General features: G+C 32.8%; 1 protein-coding gene across 6 annotated transcripts in view; it reads left to right on the forward strand.

Moving 5' to 3' along the window:
* MACROD2 (mono-ADP ribosylhydrolase 2) overlaps window positions 1-12,119 on the forward strand; it is a 2,124,656-nt gene that overhangs the window by 461,627 nt on the left and 1,650,910 nt on the right. The window lies entirely within an intron of this gene.

Below are 12,119 nucleotides of genomic sequence, written 5' to 3' on the forward strand. Positions count from 1 at the left end.
TATTAATTTTTATAGTATAATCTATTGTTTTCTACGGACTCAATTATGTGTATATATTTATAAGAACATGGAGAAAAGTATGAAAAGGAATAATAGGTAAGAGAAGTTGAGTTTGTTTAGTAAAAATTTTTTCTATTACAGTTGACATGCAATATTGTATTACTTTCAGGTGTGCACCATAGTGGTTAAGTATTTATATAATTTATGAAGTGATTCCCCTGACAAGTCTACTACACACCTGGCACTAGATATAGTTATTACAGTATTATTGATAGTATTCCTTGTGCTGTACTTTATACCCCCATGACTGTTTATAATCAGCAATTTGTCCTTCTTAATCCCTTCAGGTTTTTTTACCCATCCCCCCAAACCTCCTCCCATCTAGCAAACATCAGTTTGTTCTCTGTATCTATTAGTCTGTTACTGTTTTGTTTGTTCATTTATTTGTTTTGTTTTTTAGAGTCTGTGTATAAGTGAGGTTATATGGTATTTGTCTCTCTGTCTGACTTATTTCACATAGCATAATACACTCTAGGTCCATCCACGTGGTTGCACATAGTAAGATCTAATTATTTTTATGGCCAAGTAATATTCCATTTTATATATACACCACCATTTCTTTATACAATCATAGACAATTAGGTTGCTTCCATATCTTGCCTATTAAGAGTCTCATGCTCTACCGACTGAGCTAGCTAGGCAGCTCATATCTTGGCTATTAGAAATAATGCTGCAATCAACATAGGATGCATATGTCTTTTAGACTTAGTGTTTTGGATTTCTTCAGATAAATATCCAGAAGTGGAATTGCTGGGTCATAAGGTAGTTCTTTTTTTTTTTTTAATGGACGGCGCAGCTCACAGTGGCCCATGCGGGGATCGAACTGGCAAACCTTGGTGTTATTAGCACCATGCTCTAACCAACTGAGCTAACCGGCCACCCCAAGGTAGTTCTATTTTTACTTTTTTGAGATACCTCCATACTATTTTCCATAGTGGCTGCACCACTTCGCAACCCCACCAACAATGCACAAGAGTTCCCTTATCGCCACATCTTTGCCAACACTTGTTTTTTGATTTATGGATTTCCATCCTGACATGTGTGAGGTGGTATTTCGTTTTGTTTTCAATTTGCATTTCTCTAATGATTAATGATACTGGGCATCTTTTCATATGTCTATTGGTCATGTGTATGTCCTCTTTGTAGAAATGTCTGTTCAGGTCTTCTGCCCTTTTTAAAATTAGATTGCTTGTTTTTGTGGTGTTAGGTTGTAGAAATTCTTTATAAATTTTAGATATTAACCCCTTAACAGATTTACCATTGTTGAATATCTTCTCCCATGCGATTGGTTGTCTTTTCATTTTGTTGATGGTTTCCTTTGCTGTGCAAAAACTTTTTAATTTGGTTTAGTCCCATTTTTTTTTCTTTTGTTTCCCTTGCCCAAGGAGATGTATTTTTTAAAAAAAATATGACTAAGAGCAATGTCAAAGAGTTTACTGACTATGTTTTCTTCTAGGAGATTTATTGTTTTGAATCTTGCATTTAAGTCTTTAATTCATTTTGGGTTTATTCTTGTGTGTGTAAGAAAGTAATCTAGTTCCATTTTTCTGCATGTAATAGTCCAGGTTTTCCAACTCCATTTATTGAAGAGAATGTCTTTACCCCATTTATATTCTTGCCTCGTTTGTCATAGATTCGTTGATCTTGGAGATGTGGGTTTATTTCTACGCTCTTTATTCTGTTCCATTAATCTATGTATCTGTTTTTATACCAGTATCAGGTTTTTTGATTATCATAACCTGATAGTAATTTGATATCAGGTGGCATGATATCTCTAACTTGGTTCTTCTTTCTCAGGATTACTGTGTATTCAGGGTCTTTGGTGGTTCCATATGAATTTTAGGACTACTTGTTCTAGTTCTGTGAAAAATGCCATTGATATTTTGATAGGAATTGCATTGAATCTATAGATTGCTTTGGGTAGTACGGACATTTTAAGTATATTAATTCTTCGCATCCATGAACATGGTATATGTTTCCATTTATTTGTATCTTCTTTAATTTCTATCTTCAATGTCTTAAAAAAATTTTTCAGTACGGGTCTTTTACTTCCTTGGTTAAATTTATTATTAGGTATCTTTTTTTCTTCTTCATGCAATTGTAAATGGGATTGTTTTCTTAATTTTTCTTTCTAGTAGATTGTTATGGGTATATAAAAATGCAACCAATTCTTGAATATTAATTTTGTATCCTTATACTTTACTGAATTCCTTTATCAGTTCTAATAGATTTTTGGTGGAATCTTTTGAGTTTTCTGTATATACATAGTATTATGTCATCTGCAAATAATAACAGTTTTACTTGTTCCTTTCTAATTTGGATGCCTTTTATTTCTTTTTCTTGTCTGATTGCTGTGGCTATGACTTCCAGTACTATGTTGAATAGAAGTGGTAAAACTGTTCTTGGTCTTAAGGAAAATACTTTTAGTTTTTCACCACTGAAACTGATGTTAGCTGTGGGTTTGTCAACATAGCTTTTTATCATGTTTAAGTATGTTCCCTCTATTCCCACTTTGCTGAGAGTTTTTGCTGGATTTTGTTAAATGCTTTTCTGCATCAATTGATATGATCATATGATTTGTATATTTCATTTTTTTGTGGTGTATCACATTAATTAATTTGTGGGTATTGAACCAACCTTGCATCCCAGAAATAAATCTAACTTGATTGTGGTGTGTGGTCTTTTTAATGTATTACTGTATTCAGTTTGCTAATATTTTGCTGAGGATTTTTTGCATCTTTGTTTCCCCAAAAATAACACCTAGCTGGACAATCAGCTCTAATGCATCTTTTGGAGCAAAAAATTAATATAAGTTCCAGTCTTATTTTACTATAATATAAGACCAGTTATAATATAGTGTAATATAACATAATACAATACAATACAATACAATACAATACAATACAATACAATACAATACAATACAATACAATACAATACAATACAATACCAGGTCTTGTAGTAATTTTTGCTCCAAAAGATGCATTAGAGCTGATTGTCTGGCTAGGTCTTATTTTCAGGGAAGCAGGGTATGTTCATTAAGGATATTGATCTATAATTTCTTTTCTTTTCTTTTTGTTGGGTAATGTCTTTGTCCAGTTTTAGAATTGGGTTAATGGTAGCCTTGTAAAATGAGCTTGGAGACGTCTATCCTTTCGAAATTTTTGGAATAGTTTGAGAAGGATAGGTGTTAATTCTTCTTTGAATGTTTGGTAAAATTCACCTGTGAAGCTGTTTGGTTCAGGACTTTTGTTTGTTGGGAGTTTTTTGGTTACTGATTTGATTTCTTTAGTAGTTTTATGTTTGTTCAGATATTCTGTTTCATCTTGACTCAGTCTTGGAAGATTATATGTTTCTAGGATTTTTTCCATATTTTCCAGATTGTGCAATTTGTTGGCATGTAATTGCTCATAGTATTTTCTAATAATGCTTTGTATTTCTGAGGTGCCAATTGTCACTTCCTCTCTTTCATTTCTGATTTTATTTATTTGGGTCCTCTCTCTTTCTTTCTTGATGAGCTTGATTAAAATTTTAACAACATTGTGTATCTTTTCAAAGAACTAACTCTTTGTTTCATTAATCTTTTGTATTTTTTAGACTTTATGTCATTTATTTCTACTCTGATCTTCATTATGTTCTTTTCTACTCACTTTGCACTTGATTTGCTTTTCTTTCTCTAGTTCCTTTTGGTGTAAGTTTAGATTGTTTATTTGAGATTTTTCTTGTTTCTTGAGGTATGCCTATACTGCTATGAATTTCTCTCTTAAAACTGCTTTAGAATTAGGGTCATTTTATTTCCATATTTGTTTGTCTCAAAGTATCTTTTGATTTCTTCATTTATCTTTTTGTTAACACATTCATTGTTTAGTAGCATGTTATTTAGCCTCCATGTGTTTGTGTGTTTTTTAGTTGGTGTGAGAGTAGTCTGCTAGCCTGTTTCACATCTCCACCCATCCTTCCAGACTTGACATGGTTTCTTCTTTGTATGCTTAGTTATCGGAGTTCTGTTCTGCTAGACTTCAGATGGTTCTCCAAGGTGATTGTTCTATAATTTAGTTGTAATTTTGATATTGTGGTGGGAAGAGGCAGTGAAAGCATTTACCTACTCCACCATCTTGACCAAAAGTCTTTGTTTAGTAAAATTTTGATTCACGTGTTCAAATGAGTACATATTATTTTATGTATTATAAAAATATAAAATATATCTTTATATATTTTATATTTTTAATTAATAAGGAAAACATTAGTCTGCTATACTGATTATTCCTCAAATGAAAACATAAGAACAGGAGCTAGCTTCATAACAGTTTTGAACTAAGAGAGTTAGTTTGGAAAGGGATATGAGGTTTAGGATAGCTACTAGTTGTGACCAGTCTGTATAACCATATCAAAGTTCCAAGAGGAACCTTGGCACAATCAAATTAGGATACTTTAAGGATATCTTATTTAAAAAGGGAATAAGTACAAGGGTTAGAGTCAGGTATGGTGTAAAAGAACTTCAAGAGATTGTTCAGGAACCAGAGGCTACCAACAGCACAGTTGTTACTAGTCTAAAGTGAAAGAGATGAGTGTAGGGAGAAACACCAGAACCCAAAAGGAGAGAAAGTCACGTTATAAGCTAAATGAACTTGATTAGAGTAGTGAACTTTATTCAAGGACAGAATTAGCTTAAGGTAAGCTGACAGGGAGTGAACCAGGGAAATGAAAACCTTGAACTCATTCTCATCTCTCCTATCAGTTGCTGCCAGGGCTTCCCATTGACTGAACCCAAACAGAACCAGAGGGTAAGAGGACCCATTGATGTCATCTATATGGATCATTTGGGCAGAGAGCAAGGGGAATTGCAGAGAGTGGGTCTTGAGGAATAAACAGAAGCTGTCTGGCATAAAATGTACCACATTATTTTTGGACTATATAATCAAAATAACCTGGAAGGGGGAAAAACTGTTATAGTATGCAAAATATTGGCATCCATTTTTTTATGGGCCTACAGAATTACCTTTTAATTGACCTAAGCCCAAAAGACATAATTAAAAAAATAATTTGAAGATGGCCTTTTTCCTAACTCTCTTCTGTGCATAAGTCCTGGTTTCTTCCCAAAACTCTGTTTAGGGTATAGCATAGGACGTCTTTGAGTGAGGGCACAGGACTGGAGTTCTCTAAGATGAACATGGTCTAGTCCATGAAAAGTGTGAATTAGTCTGAATGATTTTAATAGCGGTGGTTTTCTGTTAACTTCTACCTTGGGTGCCAGAAGTAGCAAGGTCATGGATAAGGAGCTGACAATTACAGCATGTGTCAGGCACCATGGAATGCATTTACATAGGTTATCACCCTTATTCCTCTCAGCAAATCCATACCATGACCATTATTTTGACAAATTACTGATTAAGAAACAGAGAACCCAAGAGATTAGTAAATCAGTTGGAGTATCAAGAACTTTCTCAAGGAAGATAGTAGTCTGAAGTTTGACCTAAATCTGTTTGGATCTCTCCTGGCACAGTCTCACTTGCTGGTAAAATTGTGAGAGGTCATTATCTATCATTATAGCTCTCTTACCTGTCCCAGAAATATGATTTATTCTTCCCCTCTCTCTTTCATTTCCCTGTCTTCCATTAATTTCCTTAGTTATGTATTTAACAAATATTTTTTCAGTAGTTACTCTGTACCAAAAATTGTGCAAGGTACTGTTGATACCAACAAACATGGCCTCTACCTTCATGGATTTTACAGCTTCATAAATGTTCTCAGGGTAGCAATCCCATGCATTTCCTTTAACCTCCAGTCCTTTACCTTTGAGGTTCTTTATCTCAATCTTCCCAGCTATTTACTATTACTGAAAATTGTTCTTTTGTCTTATTTGTTTAAATTAAACTATAATCTACAATAAACTTTTTTTTTTTTTAACTTACTTGCTGTTTCATTATTGGAGAGAAATAAAGATTCCATAATATTATGAGAAACACGAAATAAGGAAACTACGCAAAACAGTTTTTAAAAAGGTACTGTCTAGTTTTATAGTCCCTAAAAAGTGTGTAAATGAGGGTGCATGTTCAGGGTTATGTTTTAATCAGGCTAAAAGTATATCATATTACCTCATATAAGCACATCTTCCATTTTTCAAATTGAGAATTAGTTTGTATTAAAAGCCTTTCTTGTCAAAAACAAGTTAAAACCGCTGTTCAAGTGTCTTGCATCGTTACAACCACAAAGTGAATATACATTTGAACTCATTTTTATCCCTATTTAGACACGCTTGTTTATTCTTTTGGAAAGCCTCCGATTGGGTTACTTAAGTTATCCCATTTTTGTAACTGAGCCAGTATTATCATTATCAAACTTACAACTGACTCAGAGCACAGTGTCAAGAAGGATGACTAGTATGTAGAAGCGCATGCTGATTCCTCTTAATTTGCATTAGTTGCATTTCATTATGGAGCTGTAGGAACTGCCAGTGCTTTAGTTCACCCTTTCAGAATTAAGTTAGATGGTCTTCAGTGGGATAACATTCGGTAGACTTCATGCACGTGTATTTTGTTACTATGCTTGGATGTGATTTCTGACGAAACTGTTGTTTGTATATGTATTTGCAATTTGTAATTACTGGTAGCATTGTTGTGTGGTAGGTTCTTCTCTGGGGTTTGTTCCTGGACAAATTTCCTAACATTTTTGATCCTCTTTAACTTTCCACTTTTGTAAAAAGGAGGAGTTGGACAAAATAAGTGGTTTTCCTCTCATGTTTCAGTATTCCTACAAGTCACTGAGCACCCAGAATGATAGCTGGTCAAGCCAGATTGACAAAACAGGGACAGCTCTAGCTTCTCCCTCACACTTCAATCAGAGTAATTCTGTTTTATTTGTTAATACTCCCAAGTTTGTTTTCCAATTCCTGATGGCTTTTCACTTATTTCTCAACAGTAGGGCTCATTGTATTTTACTCCTGGCTTCCTAGTGGGTTACAGCTTATTCAAACCAAATAACCCTCAAATTCTGAAGTAAGTATGAAACGCAAAAGTATCAACCATGTGTTTATGCCTGGTTTCTACATGTGTGGTAGTTAAGTTTATCCTTAATTCTCTCTGTCAGCTTCAAAGCAGGAAATGATAGAATTGACCCAAACCTCTGGTGTTCCATTATTTTTGTTTAGAAGGTGTAAATCTAGTAAAGCATGAAAAGAGAGCTGTTGCCAAATTGATGGCTGTATTTGTCTGTGTAGATTATATTTCCCCAGCTGTCAGTGGAGATGGTTGCTCCTTGTATAAAGTGGTTCTACTGTTTATGCATGTGCTTGGGATTTTAATCTTAACAGATTTTTTCAGTACTTCCTACTTTGAGTTTCAAAGTATAGGGAATATAATATGTGACCTTCTAAAGGGTAATATTTTGGCTTTTGTATCTTTTATGATAACATGTTGAATGGTGTTTTAAGTAGAACTCCTGGGGAAGATTTTGCCAACAATAATTTTGACAATCCATGTGCTCTATTGTAATAAGAAAGCAGAATAAATAAACTAAACTAGGTTGTCAGGATCTTGTTAGAATAAAAGCAACTATAATTTATTTTATAATGATAAAAAGCAAACAAAAATCCTGCATAAATAGTTTTAATCAATATTTGAAAACTAGTCTCTCAGACAGTTGCTTGTTTGACAGACAGTATTTGGTAGGGGTAGAAATAAAATGGGAAAACAAATAATTACTGTAAAGATAATAGAAATTACTGTGCAAGTGGAATAAAAAATTGTTCCAAACACTTATCAGGACAGTTTGACTCTCAAAAACTGGATTATTTTGACTCAAAATGCGGGAGTTATTAGGTATGCTAAAGTACAATGCTGGAACATGTCAGGTTAGCAAAAACTGTCAAATCTAATTTGATCCAGAGGTCCCCAATGCATGGCATGTGTGCCGCCATTTTATTTCTCCTTACCCAACTCTGACTGTGACTAATGTTAATATTAATTGATCATAGTTCTCTTATCCACTGAGCCTAGATTCAGTCTCAGAATTTTTCTCAAATCAGAGGTACAGACAGTCTCTTCTACTTAATGATTCAGAATTGTTTAAAACCTGTTTGCCATCCCTGATTAATTCTAAATTTCCTGATGGAAGAAGATAAATAAGGTAGTTGACTATGACTTGCCTAAATCACTTAGCTATTTAGTAACTGAGAATTAAAGCAGAGATTACCTGGCTGTCAGTTCAGTATTTTTTCCATTACTTTATACAGACTAAAAAGGATTTTTAGATTTTAGGAGGAAAAGCCTTTAGTTTTCTCATAAATTACATTTTTGTCTTGCATTCTAATAATGTTATGGCATATATTCCATCTAGGAATTTCCAGTTATGATGGATTACTCATAGTATATAGTAATTTTTTTCATGATTTGATCCACAATTTAATTGTAATTATATTCTTGAAAAGATACACTCACACTCACACACACACACACACACACACACACACACACACAGAGGGTTATTTAACAGATTTTATTTTAGCAAGAAAATAGTGTAATATTCTATTTGTATTTTGAAATGACACTATTGGCAACAATGACACTATTGGCAACGGCCACAATCATTTTTTATTTAGGCTAATTATCCCAAGCAAAGGATTTCTAAATTGTATTCATTTTTTAAGGGGTTTTGATAATTTAAAAATGAATATTTACTCTTATGGAACTTTGATAATTTAAACTTAAAAAGCCAAAATTGAGTTCATATGGAAGAAAACAGTTTCGCATAAACTTAAAAAACTTAACCATTTGCTTAAGGTATTACAATTAAATTCTCCTTGCTTACCATTTTGTTATCAGATTTAGGTAAACCGTTTTCCCTTTTAGGTTCAACATTATTTTTGTTTTATAAACAGTGAAACTGTTCATCTCACTGAGTTGTTATTTTGGGGGGAAGAAAAAATGCAATATACAGATTCATTAACTTGTAATAGCTCATTTTAGTTTCTCATTGAGTTAGTCTCTGAGACAACTAGTGTAGCTTGATTTTTGTTTCCTCTGCCTCCTCTAGGAATTGAAGGGACATTTTATTTAGGAAAATATGAATGAAAATAGTGCTGGTTACTAAACATGCTCAGAAAAGACAGTTTAAAATTGTACTTTAGAAGCAGTGGCATTATGCTCATAAATTCATGTTTTCTTTGTTTCTTTTCGCCTTTTTCTTTTCTGTGAAACTTTAGGAATAACAAGAGGCACGTCCAAAAGTTTCTCTACCAAGACACTTAGATAGAGACATAAATATATTTCACACATTCTTGATCACTAAGTATTTCCAAATAAACCTTAAGTTTCTTTAACAGTCCTTGATTTTACAGGAAGAAGAAAGACCAAGGTTTGGCTCTTTCCACACACTTTAGTAAACAAATACCTCTTATATGTCAATAAAGAAATTGGACTAAACCTGCAAATTATCTCATTATTAGGAAACATGTATTGAGAACTTATTAGATGAAGGTCAAACTGTCAAACTCAGTCCTTACCTTTGGGAACTTCCTGTCTAATTGGGATATATGACAGTTTATTAGGTAGAAATTAAATAACTATTAATTTAGACACACAAAAGTCATTTTCACTTTTGTAAATGGAAGAAACAATATTAATCTACCATACCAATAAATGTTGAGAATCAGTTATATTATTATAATGTAAAGTAATCTTAGGTATCATAATAAAGGCTCACTTTTATTTGCCTACATTTATGTCACTTTTGTTGAAGAAAATGTCCTTGGTAGTTTTGCTAATAAACATTTTATTTTTTTTATTTTTGGAGAACAGAAATTAATAAAATAGACTTAAATTTGATAAATTCTTTAGAAAAATTTTTATCACGATTATAGTTATTAGAATTGCTTTGAATATATTTAAGCAGCTTAGATTAAGATTCTATTACATGAATTATAATGCATATGAAATTATCTTAAAAGTTATTATGCACTATGTAGAATGGCACAATTTTATAAAATACTGTCATATTGATGTTAAAATGTGACCAGATATGCTTATCTAGACATGAGCACACATGTGACATAAATTGACTTGATAGTTCTGCAGACTGGAATTCCAGTTCCTACTCCTACTCCCACTCATCCACCCACATCTATTGGACAAATGCCTGATTAAACAGATGGGCCTTGGGCTATGTTCACAAACAGGCATTCTCTCTCCACCTTTATTGAGCAAAACATTGGGTGAAAGTAGGCTATAGTGTGTTATTGTGCTTCTGGGCATGATAATTTAAGTGAAAAGCTACTGTTCAGTATTGTTGTTTGGTGTTGGAAATACCATTTTTTATGAATGAATATGTGAAAATTGGAGGATAACAGATGGAGTTTCAGGGATTTGGAAAAACCTATAGATAGGGAAGTAGTTCTTAGTCAAATATAAAAATAAAAAATCAGCAGGAGTGTGAAATACCATGCAATTTCATAAATGCATGTGGCTAAGATTTTAGAAAATGTTTGGATTAGCCAATAGTTGGTTTGATCATGAAATTTCCCCATCCTCTAAGGGGTATGGGGCCAAAATAAAATTTGCAACATCTTTCCTAGTGCCCCTTCAACAAGTTACTAGTTCAACAGTTACAAAGTTTGATTTGGGACAGGACATTAAGTCCTTGTTATCATCTATATAAATACTATTGCACTTTCTCACTGTGAAGTCAGAGGGATTTGGAGAACTGTGGTGATAGGGTGGCAGAAGACTTTACGACATCAGAAGTGAGTTTTGTTTATGGTTAAACAATGGCATTGCTATTCAGTCCATGTCTGTGACAAAAGAACTGGGAGGAAGGCAAGAACAGCAATTAGATCATAGGAAATAAGATTCGATGCTGTAATATTGAATATTGAGAAAACAACAAAGGCATTTGCTCCATGCATTTTCATGATACTCTCTGTAGTGTTGCAATAATTAGCAAGCCATCACATATTTAGCCTCATGGAAATAAGAATATGTTCATTTGTTCTTAAAATGATCCATTATTTATTGATGGAATCATTGACATGGATGTTTGCTTCTCTCAGTTGTGGCAATGCATGGTCCTATGGACAGCACATCAGCACATTAAATTCAAAGTTAAAGACCCTTACTCAGTTTTCCTAAATGATTTATTTGATCTTTTGGTAGTTCAGGATTCTCCCCAAAGAAAGGGACCCTGGTTGCGACATACTTTCTTTATATTACTTCAGGATTTCTTTCTTTCTTTCTTTCTTTCTTTCTTTCTTTCTTTCTTTCTTTCTTTCTTTCTTTCTTTCTTTCTTTTCTTTTTTTTTTCTTTTTCTGATGGCATGAAGTAATTAATACCTCTGATACATAACAGCTCTATGGAATAAAGTTAAGTTCAGTGTATATTGACTTCTATTTTCTGGCTGTTATAATGACTAGATAAACATAGGCATAAGGTTGCTTAATACTTGCAATGGAACTTTATGAAAATTTGACCTCTTGAGAGAAATCAAAATGGAATTATCTTATATTTTGCTTATTATTTGGCTTCTATAAATATGTGTTCTAGAATAATGGATAACTGGGTAAGAAATGGCACAGCATTGTTTTACAAAAATGCTTAAAATTTATTTATTTTCTTCAGGTGAAAAGTTAATGCTAAAAGTAATAAATCCATTATTACTGTTTAAGAGTTCCTATTGCAAAGTGTCTTGAGATAGCATTATTTGATGGTGTATAACTAAATTGAAATTAGTATTATATCTTCTTGGTACATTGTCCTTTGAAGTCACGGAAATGGCCTAAATAACATTATTCTATCTCTGATAAAATGGAGAACCCAGAAGATTAATTTAGATAAAGAATAGAAAATAAAAGGATCACAATATGTACTTTATTTTATCAGAAGAAAGTACATTATAAAAATAGTTATTTTAAGAGAAAAAATAGCAAAATATTTTAATTTTCAAATCATTATCACGCAGTTGTAAAGGCTGTCTTTATACAAAAGTAGGTCTGTGTTTATAAGAGATATGATCATTACTACTTTTTTATTAAACTATCTGGCATACTGTATATTTTATATATTAGTTAATG

This window comes from Rhinolophus sinicus, chromosome 13 (assembly GCF_057876585.1).
Source record: "Rhinolophus sinicus isolate RSI-liver-muscle chromosome 13, RSI-T2T, whole genome shotgun sequence".
In the NCBI taxonomy this organism is placed as follows: domain Eukaryota; kingdom Metazoa; phylum Chordata; class Mammalia; order Chiroptera; family Rhinolophidae; genus Rhinolophus; species Rhinolophus sinicus.